This window comes from Mirounga angustirostris, unplaced genomic scaffold, assembly GCF_029215605.1.
Source record: "Mirounga angustirostris isolate CCGP_5_RB_7025 unplaced genomic scaffold, mMirAng1.0.hap1 SCAF_15, whole genome shotgun sequence".
Lineage (NCBI taxonomy): Eukaryota > Metazoa > Chordata > Mammalia > Carnivora > Phocidae > Mirounga > Mirounga angustirostris.
The window spans coordinates 51,682,923-51,699,172 of NW_026991723.1; the positions used below are offsets into that span (position 1 = coordinate 51,682,923).

General features: G+C 39.9%; 1 long non-coding RNA gene across 1 annotated transcript in view; it reads left to right on the forward strand.

The window, feature by feature from the left end:
* Positions 1 to 2: 2 nt before the first annotated feature.
* Positions 3 to 16,250, forward strand: part of LOC129046044 (uncharacterized) — a 334,546-nt gene continuing 318,298 nt past the window's right edge. Inside the window, exon 1 of the long non-coding RNA XR_010407858.1 lies at positions 3 to 208. This is a non-coding gene — a long non-coding RNA (uncharacterized LOC129046044). The remainder of the gene's footprint in view (positions 209 to 16,250) is intronic.

Consider the following 16,250-nt stretch of genomic DNA (forward strand, 5'->3'; position numbering starts at 1 on the left):
CGCCCCGCCCCGCCCCTGGGCCCGCCCCTGGCCCCACCCCGCCCCTGGCCCCGCCCCCGACCCGGGGCCCTCGCGCGTGTCCCGACCGCGAACCCACTTCACGCAGCGGTTGTTTCCCGCCTGGTGCTCTTCTTCTGGGTGAATTTTACCTAATCTTTCGCCCATCACCTTCAACGAATACTATCAGAGTAACGGGAGGGGAGAAAAGGTGAGGAAAACAAAAGCATCCACCGCCCAAGCACACACCTCCTGCTCTCTCTGGACCCCGCCCCCGAGGGGAAGCAACCGGCAGCAGTGGCGGTTGACGCGTCAAGCGCCATCTTTCACGTGGGCGGAAGGAGTTGCTGTGTAGTTTTCGCTTCCTCGTGCGACGCCGTAGGTTCGTTTTGGCGTTTTCGATTTGCGATTACGAGAACGCGCGAGGCCTGTGGAAGGGGGCGGGCCAAACTTGCTCCGTCCCTTTGTTCTTGGACGTGCTTCGTGAAAATGTTGAGCAAGGTGTTAGCCGAGATAGTGCTGTTTTTAGTGGGGAAGGCTGCCCGCCGCGAGCAAGCCCAGTTGGTATCTGTGAATGGTTTTGTTTGTGCTTGGCGGGTAGTGGGCGCTCAACAAGTGTGTGTTGAATTAATGGATTTATTTTTTCCTAATGACACAATTAAGTGGGCTGACTCCGCCCCAAGTCTGGTTAGGTAATTTCCTTTTTCAACAATACGTAGTCACCACAGGTTTGTCTTCTTCACATGTAAACATTTTCGTAAGCTTGATTTTCACACTTCCCAATGTCATGTTTGCTAGTTGCACAGTGTAGGTGGACGAATTGGGTTTTTAAGCCTTTGATAATGTACCGTTGTATATGATGTGCTGTATGATTTATTTTTAAAAACCTCGAGTTAATTAGCCTTTTGGTCTGCAAGTGTATATATTCATGCTACAGATGAATGGCACTTAACATTCTTCATTTTTAAAAATCATACAGCACATCTTTATCATTCACTGAGGAAGAAAAGGAAGAATAAATACACAAATGACTCCCTCAGACCTCTTCCCTCTGCAGAATTAGACCCCTTACCCAGTCAGTGCTGTATATGCTTATAGCACCAAATAACTACCATTTATCTAGTGCCTATTGTGTGTCTGGTACTGTGCTCCTTAGTCTAGGTAAAGAATTGTGTTGAATTCTAACATATCTAGGGTATAGATGTCGTCATCCGGTTTTGTGCAGCTCCAGAGCCCACTGAGACCTGAGGACGTTAGGCTGGTACTAAGTTGATGACAGCTCTTCTCAGGAAACACCTATAGGAGATAATACCAACAGACCCAGTTTAGAGTAAAGTTGAGATTCGGGTTAAGTGCTTGGGAAAGGAATATAGTGCCCAAAACAGTTTTTCGTACTTCAAAATTTTGCCTGTATTCAAAATAGTTTCCTTAGTCTCCAACAGGTCTTGGGTTTTGTGCGATATCAACTTTAGAACAACTGTGCTTTCTAAATTCTGCGTGACCATTAGAAATAAGATACATAATTAAAGTGGCTCTGTACACGTGATGTTTTGTGGCTAGTGGATGTGAATTTCCCCCCATCTTTTAGGCATTGTGTAGCAGTAGCTTGTATGTCTTTCAGTGGATCAGAGCAAAAAAATCAATAGGGAAAAAGTAATTATGACTTAGTACTGTGATCCATAGTACTTATATGGTATAACATTTTATATTTGAAGGTGTGAAATAGGACAGATATCCCTTTTTCAGGGACCCAAAGAGAAAATGATACTAAATACATAGTAATGTGATCTATATTAGCAGCACCAAAGGATGGCTTGGGAGGCCTTTAACCCTTATCTCCTCTAAACTCGGTTAATCAGCCCAAATAAACCACCCCAAATAACTTGCCATCTAGTGAAAGTGAAATTGTGCTATTGAAATATTTCTTCAAGTAAGATTCCTAGTCCTCCATTTCCAACCAGAATCCCCAGACTATCTTTAGAAATTTTTGAGCTATCCACCTATCCACATATTAATGAACAATCATACAAAAAGTGTCTACAACCAGGGGAGCAGTGAATAGTTAAGAGGTTGGGCTATGGAAGAATCAGAGCTAGTGTAAGTATTGTCTTCGCCTTTGATTAGTTGTGAGACTTCAGGCAGCATGTGACTTATTTTGCCTCAGTTTCCTTAGCTACAAAGAGGCAAGCAGAGTAATTTCTCATGGGGTTGTTGTGAGGCTGAGCTGAGATCAAGTAAGCTAAGGATTTAGACTAGCGCATTCAAGAAATGGTGGCTCTAATCTCAATTTTAGTAACCGTGCAAGGATAACAGAAAAAATAAGAAACATCAGATAAATCTCTCAAACTGTGTACATATTTATAATTCTAATAAATAGAATACCAGAACCCAGGGAACATTATTGATATATAACAAATGTCAGTTACTGTCAGGAAGCCTTCTCCCCATCCGTTCTTTATTAATGTATTTCAGGAATGTCTTCTGTGCTCCTTCGGAGCTGGAGTTGAGGACTTGTTGATTACCTCCCATTTACCAGGATTACAGCAAATTAGATTTAACTGTGACTGGCATGCGAACTATCTGACATCGGACATGGATGAGGAATATTGCTATATAAACCATAGTGAGTTTAATTTCTTTTAAGTAATGAGATTTTATGTGGTTGCCTTAATCGTTGGAGACTTATCAGTATGCACTTTATGGTACATTACCTTTTGGTTGGAATATGAATGAGCCAACACCCAACTGAGGTACTTGTAGCAGGAATCTTGGTTATTGGATATATTAAGTTGGTTCTTTGAGCCAGTGTGATATAAATGGTTTAGAAAGCCCTAGTGGGTCCATGTCTGTTCTAATGATGCAGTGTAGGCAACACTCCTGTGAGAGAACATTATGATCTCATGTATATTTTCAGCTCCTTCTGGGATTCACCATTCTTTAAAAAATAAGCTTCTCAGTGAGAGGAATCACATCCTCCACCAGGTATTAACCTCTGTTTCTTCCTCCCTGCTGGCACTCTGTACCTCACAAGCAATAGTTGTGAATGATCTAAGGCCTAAGATAAAGAGTCCCCAGGGAGAAGAAATTCCTAGCCAATTAGAGCATCATAAGATGCACAACAAGAAAGAGAACAACAAGTAGGAAGACAGGCCTACCAATTTCTTAAATCTTAGACAAGATCCTTAGGCAGTTTCTTACAGAGGAAGGCAGACTTTGAAGTTACATCTTGTTAAGTTTGTCATAATTTGATGGAATTTAGATGCAATGGGTAGTGCAGAGTGATAGTTTTGGTGCTGTCCTGCTAGAATGCAAGAGTGACAGTGGACCAGTAGCATTCAACCACAGTGACTCCTATTGCCAGACACTTCCCAGGCCCGTTTCACAAGGTCTCCCTGAGCCCGTCTGCCTGTGGTTCCCCGCCCCAGGCAGCTCTCAGCATTTTCTCGTTTATACTTGTACTTGACTACACTTACTAGTGTGTTGTTTTTAAAAGTGGTTTCTCTAGTTATTTCATGTGTGACTTCTGCCTCTACCCAGGGTGTTGTGCTTACAATTTCATCTTCTATCTCCTTTGTTTTCGGCACATTATCAGGTGATTAGTACATGCCAGCTGGCTGATTGAAACTTTATTCCAACTCCTTGGAATTGTTATCCTTCGGCCAGGCCCCTATCTTGTGAGGGCTTCTTTTGAAAATAGCTTTTGACTTTATGAGTCAGAATCACTGTGTTTAAGGTTCAGGGTCACTTTGATTTAAAGTGGGTGAGGAGGGGCACCTGGGCGGCTCAGCCAGGTAAGTGTCTGCCTTCAGCTCAGGTCATGATCCCAGGGTCCTGGGTTCGAGCCCTGCATCAGGCTCCCTGCTCAGCGGGGAGTCTGCCTCTCCCTCTCCCTCTGCCTGCAGCTCCCCCTGCTGTGCTCTCTCTCTGTCAAATAAATAAATAAAACCTTAAAAAAAAAAAAAAAGAATTAAAAAAAGTGGGCGAGGAGCTCCTGTGTTTTTGTCATCAGTGTCATCTTTCCTACTCCCTCCCTCCACACTATTTCTTTAACCCAAAAAAGAAATAGAAAACCATAACTGTCCTTGGGGCAATCTCAGGTCACCTAGTTTTAAAATGTTTGACATCTGTTTTTTTTTTTTTTAATTGAAATACAGTTGACATACAATGTTAAATTAGTTTTAGGAGTATAATAGAGTGATTCGACGTTTTGTATAGTACTTGTTACTGACCACGATAAGTGTAGTCACCATCTGTCACCAGACAGTTATTACAATATTATTGACTGTATTCCTATGCTGTACTTCTCGTCTCTGTGACTTATTTGTTTTATAGCTGGAAATTTGTACCTCTTAATCTGACATCTGTGGGGTTTTGACATCTACCCTTTTTCTTCTTCAAAATTATCTTGACAAAACTGACCCTTTCTTTTCCATGTGACCATAAGGACCAACCGGCCTCTATCACAAATAAGCTTTGTGATATTTTCATTGGAGTTTCATTGAATTTATAGGCCAATTTATTGTCTTTCCATTTGTAAGGATGGCATATTTTTCTACTTACAACTTCTCATATTTTTTTTTTTTTTAAAGATTTTATTCATTTATTTGACAGAGAGAGACACAGCGAGAGAGGGAACACAAGTGGGGAAGAGGGAGAAGCAGGCTTCCCGCTGAGCAGGGAGCCCGATGCGGGGCTCGATCCCAGGACCCCGGGATCATGACCTGAGCCAAAGGCAGACGCCCAACGACTGAGCCACCCAGGCGCCCCTCATATATTTTTTAATTAGGTTTTATAATTTTTTAAAATGATTTTATTTATTTATTTGACACAGGGAGAGAAAGAGAGAGGGAGAGAGCAAGCATAAGCAGGGGGAACAGCAGGCAGGGGAGAAGCAGGCTCCCTGCTGAGCAGGGAACCCCACATGGGGCTCGATCCCAGGACCCTGGGATCATGACCTGAGCCGAAGGCAGACGCTTAACCGACTGGGCCATTCAGGTGCCCCTTAGGTTTTATAATTTTTGTGTAAAAGACACTTCACATATTTTTTGAGATTTTTCCCAAGTTGTATTTTAATTGTGTTGCTATTACAAATTGTTTCTTCTGAAAATGACATTTTAAATTTTTTTTTTTTTTAAGATTTTATTTATTTATTTGAGAGAGAGAGAATGAGAGAGAGAGAACACATGAGAGGGGATAGGGTCAGAGGACAAAGCAGACTCCCCGCCAAGCAGGGAGCCCGATGTGGGACTCGATCCCCGGACTCCAGGATCATGACCTGAGCCGAAGGCAGTCGCTTAACCAACTGAGCCACCCAGGCGCCCTAAATTATTTGTTGCTAGTGTTTAGTATCACTAGTTTTCTATGTTTATCTTGTGTTTGGCAGTCTTGCTAACAGTTCTCACTGGTTGTAAATAATTAAAAACAACAAAACAAAGAAATAAGCTCAAAACAAAAAGATACTAATCATTCCACTCTCATGTACAACTTTCAGTAGCTGCCTATTTCCCAGAGTGTGCAGGGTCCTTAGCATGACTAACGGCTCTCCACAATCTGGCTTGAGCTGAATTTTCAAGGCCTCATTCTTACTGCCCTTTCCACTAATTTCTTGCAGATCTATGAGTGTTTACTGCTTTGTGACCACTCACCTAGTTCTCTTGGCCTGGAATGCCCTTACCCCTCCAATTCTGTGTGAGGAAATCTTATTAATGGCAGCCACATGCTGCCTCCTCCAGGAAGTCTCCTTGGATTTCCCTAGTTGGAATCAATGTGACATTCTGTTGTATACCCTTAACCTCCACACCTCCGCTGTAAAAATCAAACTCTCTGTATTTACACTTTACAGTTTTAGGATAAATAATCATGTAATACTGAAATTAGAATCTATTTGTACACTTACCACAGTGAGCACTGAGTAATGTATGGAATTGTTGAATCACTATATTGTACACCTGAAACTATCACAACACTGTATGTTAACTACACTGGGATTAAAGTAAAAAACTTAACAATAAAGAAATTAGAAACTATTAAAGATGGTGGCAACAACATGAGGTACTGTTTAAAGGGATCAGCTTTGGAGTCAGGCCAATCTTAGATTTGAATCCTGGCTCAGCTACTTTGTATCCTTGGGCAAGTTACTTACCATCTTTGAGCTTCAATTTCCTCCTCTAGAAAATGGAATTGCTTTGAGGATTAAATGATAATGCACATAAAATGTTTACTCTGATACCTGCCCCATGGTAATTGCTCATTCAGGTTAGCCACTATTATCACATGGTAGATGCTCAGTGGTGTTTGTTGAATAAGGATGATCCTAATGCCTGGTTTACAGATGAAGAAGAGATTGAGAGGGCAAGAACGGAGAAGCTTTCTCAAGGTCATACCTTTAGTTTGGGGCAGATCTGTAACTAACACCTTTGTGTGCTAGCAACCAGGTGAGAACTCTCTCCCTTTTATAAACATAAAGTAAATATAGTCTTTGTCCTTTTAATCTAAAAAGCTTCCTGAGGGCCTCATCTTACTCACCTGTGTACCCCTTCCCTCTAGGCATAGTGCCTTGCTTATGTTAGATTCTCAGTAAATGTTGAGTGCAATTTAATTTAAGAAAGTTCCCATCAGAATCAAGAATAAATTAAGAAAATTCTTTCCCATTCGGTACATAGATTTGACTTTGCAGAAATTTGCTATGCTCCAAATGTGGCACATGATCAAGAGAGATCCTGATAAGGAAGAGCTTAATTTGAATATTATGTTTGTAGGTGACAAAAATAACAGGCCACTTAAGCATCAAGATTTCTAGATAGAGTAAACATTTCATATACTTCCAAAGGAGGAGGATAAGAAATTCAGACACATTATTTTTAACCTGCAGTTTTACCCATGGCATTAATTATGAGCTTAAATTTGATTATGAAAGATAAAAAGTATTGCCTTTATAGAAGTAATGGAATTTGATGAATTGTTAATCATGAAGGTTAATTAGTTCTTTGTGAGAGCAAGCAACTGAGTCACAGGTAGTAAGTTTGTTTTCAAAAATATAAGGAGGGATGGATTATCATGTCATTGTTTTTGATCTGAAAATATGTAGAGAGATATTCATCTTTTTAGTAGCTTGCTTGGGAAATTACAGGATGTCTTTTTTCCCATAATTAAGATTTTGCACTTTTTCATATAAATTATAAAGTTACAGACATGCATAAATAATTTAGTGTAGGACAATAAACTAGACGGATAGATGAGAGGTAAGTTATTTTTATCAAATCATAGTATTAGTTCTCTCAAAATTTATTTTCCTCTTCAGAAATGACTCATTATTTGCTTGCCCGTATTCCATGTGCAGGGATGTAAAAGAGAAATAGTGCTGGAACATTGCTGATCACATCTCAAAACTCTCACTTGCTTTTACCAAATCGTATTTTAAGAAAGAATGAAAATACTGCGTGGGAAATGACATAAAGATCTCATTCTAAAGCACTTTTTCCACTAATGAACTATACATTATAAGCTAGAAGATGTGTACATTTCTTTTCCGAACATGGGGAAAAAAGAAAAGAAAAACAAGTGGTCCCTTTGATGAATAGCCAACACCTAATACCCTTCTGGTGTTGCTACACCAAGATCCATTTATCTCCCCCATTTCTTAACTGTGTTTACAAACTGCTTGTGTATTCAAGTTGAATTAAAAGAAAGCAAAATCCAAATGAAGAAAAAAAGAAAGAACAAAGTAAAGTTGAAGTCCCGATCATTTTCATGCCTACACATTGTCATGGTGGGAAAAAAACATGGTAAAAAGTCGAGTTCAGATTCGTACTTGCTCGAGGGCAGCTTGTGTACTGTCCAGCTCGGTCTGCCAAGTGCTTGTTAAAATTAATTATCATTCAGCAGCTTTCTCTCTCTAAGTAGAACTCCCAGAAAATATGCTTGGAGTGGAGAAATGCAAATTGGTTTATGAGGTAATTTTATACTCTAGGGACAGATTTTTTTTTTTTTTTCATTTCACATTACTTCCCTGTTGGAAAAGGTTCATTATTATTTATATAGCAGAACAAGCCCCAAAGCCAATCCATTTCCAACCTCATTGTCACTTTCTGCATTCCAAACATCACTAAATTCCCAAATGAGTAGGCTAATTCTTTCCTCAGAGAGCCATAAAACTTGCTCGGGGTATTACTAACTTAGGTGACAGCACTTTATTCAAAGTAAGTCTTATTCTCCAGGAATGTGTTCAAAGACCTCATTTCTCTGTGGCCGTAAGTCTGGTGGGAGAGAAGTAGGCTTGTTTCTTGATTATCCCTTCTGAATTGTTTCTTTGAGCACCTTGGACCTATAATAATGGGAGCTGCTGAAATACTTCAGAGTGCATGCTTAGAAGACAGTCATTCTATTTATTTTGCATTTAAGATGCACTTCTGAAAACATTATTTTTCAAGTGAATTTGGTCAACTAGATGACTAAATAGTACATTCAAGGTATATGTTATAATATTCCTATTTTACAATTAATCAAAATATTGTTACCTAATTAATTTCAATGCAAACCTGATCAGGGCTTTTTTAGAACCAAACAGCAGCAACAACAACACATTATTTACTCCCCTCCCCCACCCCACCCCACCCCCATACCCTGACTCCAAACTAATGTAAGGAGGCTGATTCTTCTGGAGTGACTAGTTTAACTTCTGTGAGATGAGTTTGTCTTGTCTGCAGGGTTCCGAGGCTAGCAGTAGAACCAGTGGGTTGAAGATAGATTGTCCATCTCAACATAAGAACTTCCTGGAAGAGTTGCATCAAGATGACAGTGGTAGACAGTTCCCCTCCTGGGAAGCATTCAGGGGCGAGCTAAGCTGTGCCAAAGTGGCCATTCAGGTAATAGATGGACAGTACAATCCTGAGAGGTGACAAATGACTCCTTCAAGGTTGTGTTCCCTCTTTTAATTGCGGGAGCTGGAAGAGCATTTACAAAGTGAAACCCCTTTGTAAGTGTAGATCGGGAACAGAAACTTACAATTCCTCTCTTGATTCTGGCCAACCTATGCAGAGAAAATGTCTGTGAAAGCTGTCAGAGAGAAAAGTTTCCTGGGATGATGTAAAATTTTAAATTGGAAAGGAATAAAATGAAGAAGTGAGACTTTCTAAATTTTGAGTTTCAATCCAACTCTTAATTCCGTGTACTAATTCTGTTTTGAGGAAGGACTAAGATGACCAGGAAGAACTAATTTTGCAGTGTTTGTCACTTTTTGAAAGTTGAGTAGGAATGATGGGGCGTGGCCTTCTTATCTCCTCACCCCCCCACCCCCACTTCTGAAAAATCAGAATCAGGACGGTTCTGAAAAAAGCTTTTTCTACAGAAGAACTTTTGTGAAAAAGATTTAATTTATATGATACCCAAGACACATTTCAAGTTCTGCTTCCTCTGAAGCCTTTCTGGACCAGTTTGGCCAATGGGGTTTCCCTGGTCTGATCTAGAACATTTTTCCTTTGGTATTTAGTTAGCGCTGTTTGCACTGTGGATAGTTATCTTTTTATCCATATGTATTTTGTCTCACCTAAGATCATTTTCATGGTAGGCCCTGAGGGAAAGCAGAATCAGAGATGGGACCCTTACTCCAATATAACTTATAAACCATGAATTCTCTTCCTCCCCCACCTCCTACCACAGGTGCAATGCATCACGTCTAGCACATAGATGCTTATAAATATTCATTGTAGCTAGTTTGAAAATGTTACTATAGTGCTGAACACCAGGCTTTCTACATAGCAGGTAATCAATCAATAAATCGAAGTTAATTTTATGAATGGATAACGCATTCACATGTTAAAAAATCCAAATGATACTAAAATTAATACACTGGCAAGTCTAGCTCCATCCACTATATTCCTCCTGCCCTTTGTAGGAAACCACTTTCTTCTGTTTATTTTTTGTGTCTATCTGGTATCTCTTTATGAAAATGCAGGAAAATATAAATACGTATCCATATTACCTTCCTTTCTTAGATAAGATTCTCATACTCTGTGGCCAGTTTTGTACTTTTTTCATTCAACCATCTGTTTGCCTTCTATGTCAGTGGGTAGAGGTCTTCCTGGTTCTTTTGTAAGAGCTGCAGAGCATTCCATTCTGTGGCTGAACTGTAGTTATATAACCAGTCACCTTTAGATGGACATGTGAATTGCTTCCCGGTTGATGCTATTACAAACAATTTTGTAATGAATAACATACGTGATTTTCTGAGTGCACAGGTGTACCCTTCAGATAAATTCCCAGAAGCAGGATTGCTAGGATAAATCCAATTATAGTTTTTAAATATATCCCCAAATTTCCCTCCATAGGTGTTACATTATTTTACTCCCCCGGTAGTGAATGAAGAGCCCATATTTCCCACAAATTTGCCAACCAGATGTTTAATTAAACTTGGATGTTTGAAGATGTGCTAGGTGAAATATTGTAACTTAGTGTGGCATATTGTTGCATTGCTTTTATTGTGATCACAATTGAAATCTTTTCATATGTTTCAGGATCATTTGTATTTCCCTTTTCCCCCTGTTTTATATTTTGCGCATTTTTTCTATTGGATTTTTGGTCTACACGTGTGTGTGTGTGTGTGTGTGTTTTTAAATTTCTAGCAACTTACTGCATCCTGTAGAGATTAGCCCTTTGTCTATAGAATTAGTTGTAATTGACTTCCTAGTATTTTATTTGGTTTTTGATTTTGACACAGTTTTTTTTTTTAGTATTATTTTTTGTAGCTGTATTGGTTGATATTTTTCATTTGTTTTATGACACCTAAATTGTGAGTCATAGTTGGAAAGGCCTTCCCTACTCTAAGTTTATAAAAAATTCTCCATATTTCTTAAAGTTCTTTCATGTTTTGTTTTAAGTGTTTGATCCATGTGGAGTTTATCCTGGTGTATAGTGTGAATTGGGGATCCAACTTCCATCTTTTTTTTCCTAGAAAGTCATCCAGTAGTTCTTTGTTTTTTTGTTTGTCTTTTTGTTTTTAAAAGATTTTATTTATTCATCTGACAGAGAGAGTCACAGCAAGAGAGGGAACACAAGCAGGGGGAGTGGGAGAGGGAGAAGCAGGTTACCTGCTGAGCAGGGAGCCCGATGTGGGGCTCGATTCCAGGACCCTGAGATCACGACCCGAGCCGAAGGCAGATGCTTTAACGACTGAGCCACCCAGGCACCCCCAGTAGTTATTCTTTGAAGGGGAGCCAGTTTTGCTACCCCAAAATATGCCACTTTGGTATATAGATTATCTTGAGCTGAAGTCAATCAAGACCCAGCAGACTAAGAAAAACTTTGACCTCTTCCTCAGCTATCTAAAAGAATTTACGGGGGGCCTGGCCCAGAAAGAGAGCTATTACCAGAGATAGATTTTTATCTGAATAACCTATCTGTATGGCAGGGCAAACATCTAATTACCAAACATCTGCTCTTCTTATTGTTCTGTGAATTACCCTTCTCCCTTTTGAAGTCTCAGGCCCCTACCTGATCTCTCAGCTCAGGATGGCATATAAGCCTCAACTGCCCGGTTTGCCCTTGAGTCTCATATCTTTGTGGCTCCTATACATACAAAATTAAATTTGTTTTTGTTCTGTTAATCTGTCTATGTCAATTTAATTATTAGATCAGCCAAAGAACCTAGAGGGAAGAAGGGAAAATTTTTCTATCCCTATGCCGTAAATATGGATTAATTGTAAGTGGCCGTGACCACCTTAATAGCCAACCCAGTAGATTGATTTGGTTAATCTAGAGAACAACTGATCACATCGGCAACAACAGGAACAATGAACAGGAACAATGAACAAACACAAAAGTAAAAAAACCAAAATAACAGATTCCTTGAGTTTATCCTTAGCCTTTATTTGATCTTCATGAAGTGGTTTAAAAGGAGTTCTGTTACACCTTGGTCATAACTATGATATGCCTGGCACTGTGCTAGGTGCTTAGAGTGTGTTACCTCTCATCTGGCCAGTCCAAGTCAGATCGGTTTTATTAACCTCATTAGACCTGTGACAAATTGAGCCTCAGAGAAGTGAAGCAATTTGCTCAGGGCCCATTACTAAAGAGTGTTGGAGTAGAGTTTTGATCCAGTCATAAGGTTATAAAGTCAAAGGTCTTTATATTTTCAGAAGACAGTGAACTCCATTGTTTGAGATATCTGTAAGGGAAATAAGGACACCTGATAAGAAAATGATGTATTTGTCAGACACATGCAAAACCACAATCTGCCTTGCTTCTGCTTAGCAATGCCATTGCATTCAATTGTAAACCAAAAATGACTATATACAGAGTGCACTGTAGTGCCTTGTAAAAATTACTTTCCTAATGCAGAGAAGTAAAGAGCAAAGACATTTAAGCTTGTCACATATCTTTCTGGCTTTCTGCTGATTTTTAGGTAAGATTACTTGACTATGAAGCCTTCATTAAAAACTGAAGATCTAGTCTATACAAAAGTGAAATAATTTTTCCATCACCAGGAGTACCTGGGTAATCCAAGTCACACATTGACTGACTGTTGAGGATGAATATGAAAAGTAGAATAATGTTTGTGATCAGATAACTTGCTAGTTTATGGACACAAAAAGGGCCCACATACTCAGCTTTGTGTCTCAGTTTTTGTGTTTTATTAGATTCTTTCTTTGATAGTTGAATTGTTCATGTATTTTTATAATGCATAAAGCTATGTTTTAACATAAACCTAAAATAAAAATGTATTATTTTCAAAATTATCTGTTAATCCTGCTGTCTCCGGGGCCTGTCCATTATGCTCTGGTATGCCAGGTAATGGGGCATCCGTGGCCGTGAACACACAGGCAGGAAGATCCCGGGGCTAGGTATCAAATCTGTGATAAGCTGTCCATGACTGTGTTGCCCAGGCTAGGAGGTGAAGCCACAACTGGGAAGACTAAGGTCTTAGCCAGGCCGAATGGGAGGGGCATCCAGTGAGCAATCTGACCAAGGAGCCAAGGGAACACAAATAGGACCTCACGTGTGTGGTACAGACACTGCTCACCAAGAAGCAGGCAGATTATTTCAGATGTTTTAGAAGTTAAATCTGAGAACAGTTCACTTTAGCCTTTAAAATGTACATTAATAGTATTTTGCAACTTGCTGTTCTCCATGCAACATTTGTATTTTGAGATATATCAGGTTAATACTACATATTGCTTGGGGGTAGATAGAAAGTAAAAGAAAAATCATGCATGGCCCAGATGCACACCAACTTTGGAAGCGGAGGGGCTAGGGATACAGAGAGCGGGAGAAGAGCTTTCAGTAGGTGGTTGTATTATTCTCTGTGCTTTTCCATGTATTTGGAATATTTTATATCTTTCTTAATTTTTATTTTTTATTGTGGTAAAATATCCATAACAAAATTTACCTTTGTTAAATGTATATAACAGTATCATTAAGTCTATTCACATTGTTGTGCAGCCAATCTCCAGGATCTTTTCATCTTGTAAAACTGCAGTTCTGTACTCAATAAACCACAACTTCCCACTTCCTCTTCTTCCCAGCTCTGGCAACCACCATTCGACTTTCGGTTTCTATTCATTTCATTACTCTAGATACCACTTAAAGTATTTGTCTTTTCATGACTGGCTTATTTTACTTAGCCTCATGTCTCTAAGGTTCATGTATGTTGTAGCATGTAGAATTTCTTTCCTTTTGAAGATTGAATAGTACTCCATTGTATGTATAAACCACATTTTGTGTATCCATTCGTCCATTGATGGACACTTGTGTTGTTTCCACCTTAGAGCTACTGTGAATAATGCTATTAACATGGCTGTACAAATACCTCCTTGAGACCCTGCTTTCAACTCTCCTGGGTATATACCAGAAGTGGAATTGCTAGATCATATGGTAATTCTGTTTCCAATTTTTTTTTTTTTTTTTTTAAGGAACTGCCAAACTGTTTTCTAAGATGACTGCTTCATGTACATTCCGACAAATAGTGGACAAACGTTCCAAATTCTCTGTATTTTTGCCAATGCTTGTTATTTTCTGTTTTTTTGGGCGGGGGTTGTCTTGTTTTTCTGGGGGGATAGTAGCTATTCTGATGGATGTGAGGTGATATCTCATTGTTTGCATTTGCATTTCCCTGCTGATTATGTATCTTTTTGAAAGATTCTATGTTGTGGATGCAGGTAAGGGAGATGAGTGGGACTGGGAGTAGTGTTGAGGAGGGGTTGGGAAAGACATGGGCCCAGTCAAGCAGGGAGAGAGGAGAGAAAAAGGCTGAACCCTTCCAGGTACCCAGCAGATGCAGAGGTTTCTGTGACTGAAGGACCAGAGTGAGTTGAGTGAGCAAAGAAATGGGGCAGTGACTGGAGGTGTGCCTGAGATAAATGAGATGAGAATGATGCAGATACAGGAAAGGCAAAGGAAGCACCATAATTCCTGGTAATTAGTTATATTTTCAGTAAAACTGAGTTGAAAGACATTACTTGGTAACTGCCAGGAATAGTTAGGCTCCTTTCACCAGTCAGAAACTAGTTATCATCTACTCTAAGGTATTTGAATTGACCAGACTTCTAGAATGATTCATTCAGTGAAACAGTTTAGACATAAGAAAAGTTCAAGTGTGTATCTTGTCTGTCAGAGGGGTCTGTGTATGAGGAGAGCAGGGGCAATGACTTGTCTCTGGTGTACTCTGTCTCTTGTGTTCCCCTGGGGAGATATTCTACCACTTGCCACCCAGAGAAAAAATAAATGCCTAGAATTTACCAAAGGATGAGTATTTTTCAGTCAGTAGGGAATTGCATGCTTCCTGATGAGCAGTGTCTCCAAGGGCATATTTGGGAGTTGTATTAGTTTCCTAGGGCTGCTATAACAAATTCCCACAAACTGGATGACTTATAGTAACGGAACTTTATTTCCTCACAGTTCTGGAGGCCAGAAGCCCAAAATCAGGGTGTTGGCACGGCTGTACTCTCTCCAAAGGCTCTAGGGGACAGTCCTTTCTTGCCTCTTCCAGCTTTGGGTGGTTATTGGCATTCCTTTGCTTCCTTCGCTCCTGACCACATTACTCCAACCTCTGCCCCTCCAATCTCACACTGCCTTCTCTGTTTCTGTCTTTAGGACATTTGTCAAAGAATTTAGGGTCCACTTGCATAATACAGGATAACCTCATTTCAAGATCCTTAATTTAATTACATCTGCAAAGACCCTTTTCTCAAATAGAGTGACATTCATAGCTTCTAGAGATTTGGACATGGATGTACCTTTTGCAGGGGCATTATTCAGCAGGAGTACAAAAGCCTTCATGAGGAATACCAGCCCTTACCCTCTGACCTAAATCTACCCTGGGAGTGGGAAGAGATGTTGGGGCCTCCATGCTTTCATTTGCTCTTTAACAGGCACCACCCAGAGTCAGTGATGGAGCAAACAAAGTTGGCATGTGAGTCAGTTTAATGTCCCACACATATTGTTCATTAGAATTTCGGACAAATGTTTTGAGTGCTCCCATTTTCGGCTGGTTCCCAGGGACATAGTCCTCTCTTGCTTCATCCTTTTCTCATCTCTATCCAAAGCTGTACCCACTCATGGAGTCCTGCCTGTTTGGTGGTGGGGGCAGGAAGAGGGTAGATTGAGTCTCAGTCCTCAGTAACCTGGATAACCTGAGATAGAGGAATCCAGCATCCGTACCCTAAAACTATCCTGTTGGAACTGCTTACTGAAAGAGGTCGTTTTTACTTGTGGGTGTCTCCTGAACAGGATAATTCCAGGACCAGATATGTGTGTTGGGACAGCAAGTCTACAATTTTACAGAAACTATTTCACTTCAATAGAAACATCTTTATACCAACACAAGATCGATATTTCTGAATTTCATGTTTAGTGTTATTCTTGGAGAATGACCAGAAATTGTTATTTATATAGAGACATATTCTATTCTGATAATGCTAGAGAGCAGATAATGACTTGGGAGAACATCAAGATTAATGCTCCTAGGGTCAACATTTACCATGTAGTCAATGTAATATTAAAGCCCCTAGTGCAGTTTACCTGAAGGCAGAATAAATCCCCCCTCTTTTTTTCTGGGCAACAAATATAGGAAATCCTGTATCTTTTGCATTTATTTTGTAAACTTCTTTTTCATTCGTGGAGCATAGCACATATACAGAAGAATGCACAATTCATAGGTGCACAGCTCAGTGAATTATCACAAAGTAAACACACCTGTGTAATCACCAGCCAGGTCAGGAAAAAGTACATTGTCAGCCTCCCTGCCCCAGAAGGGACCTTGA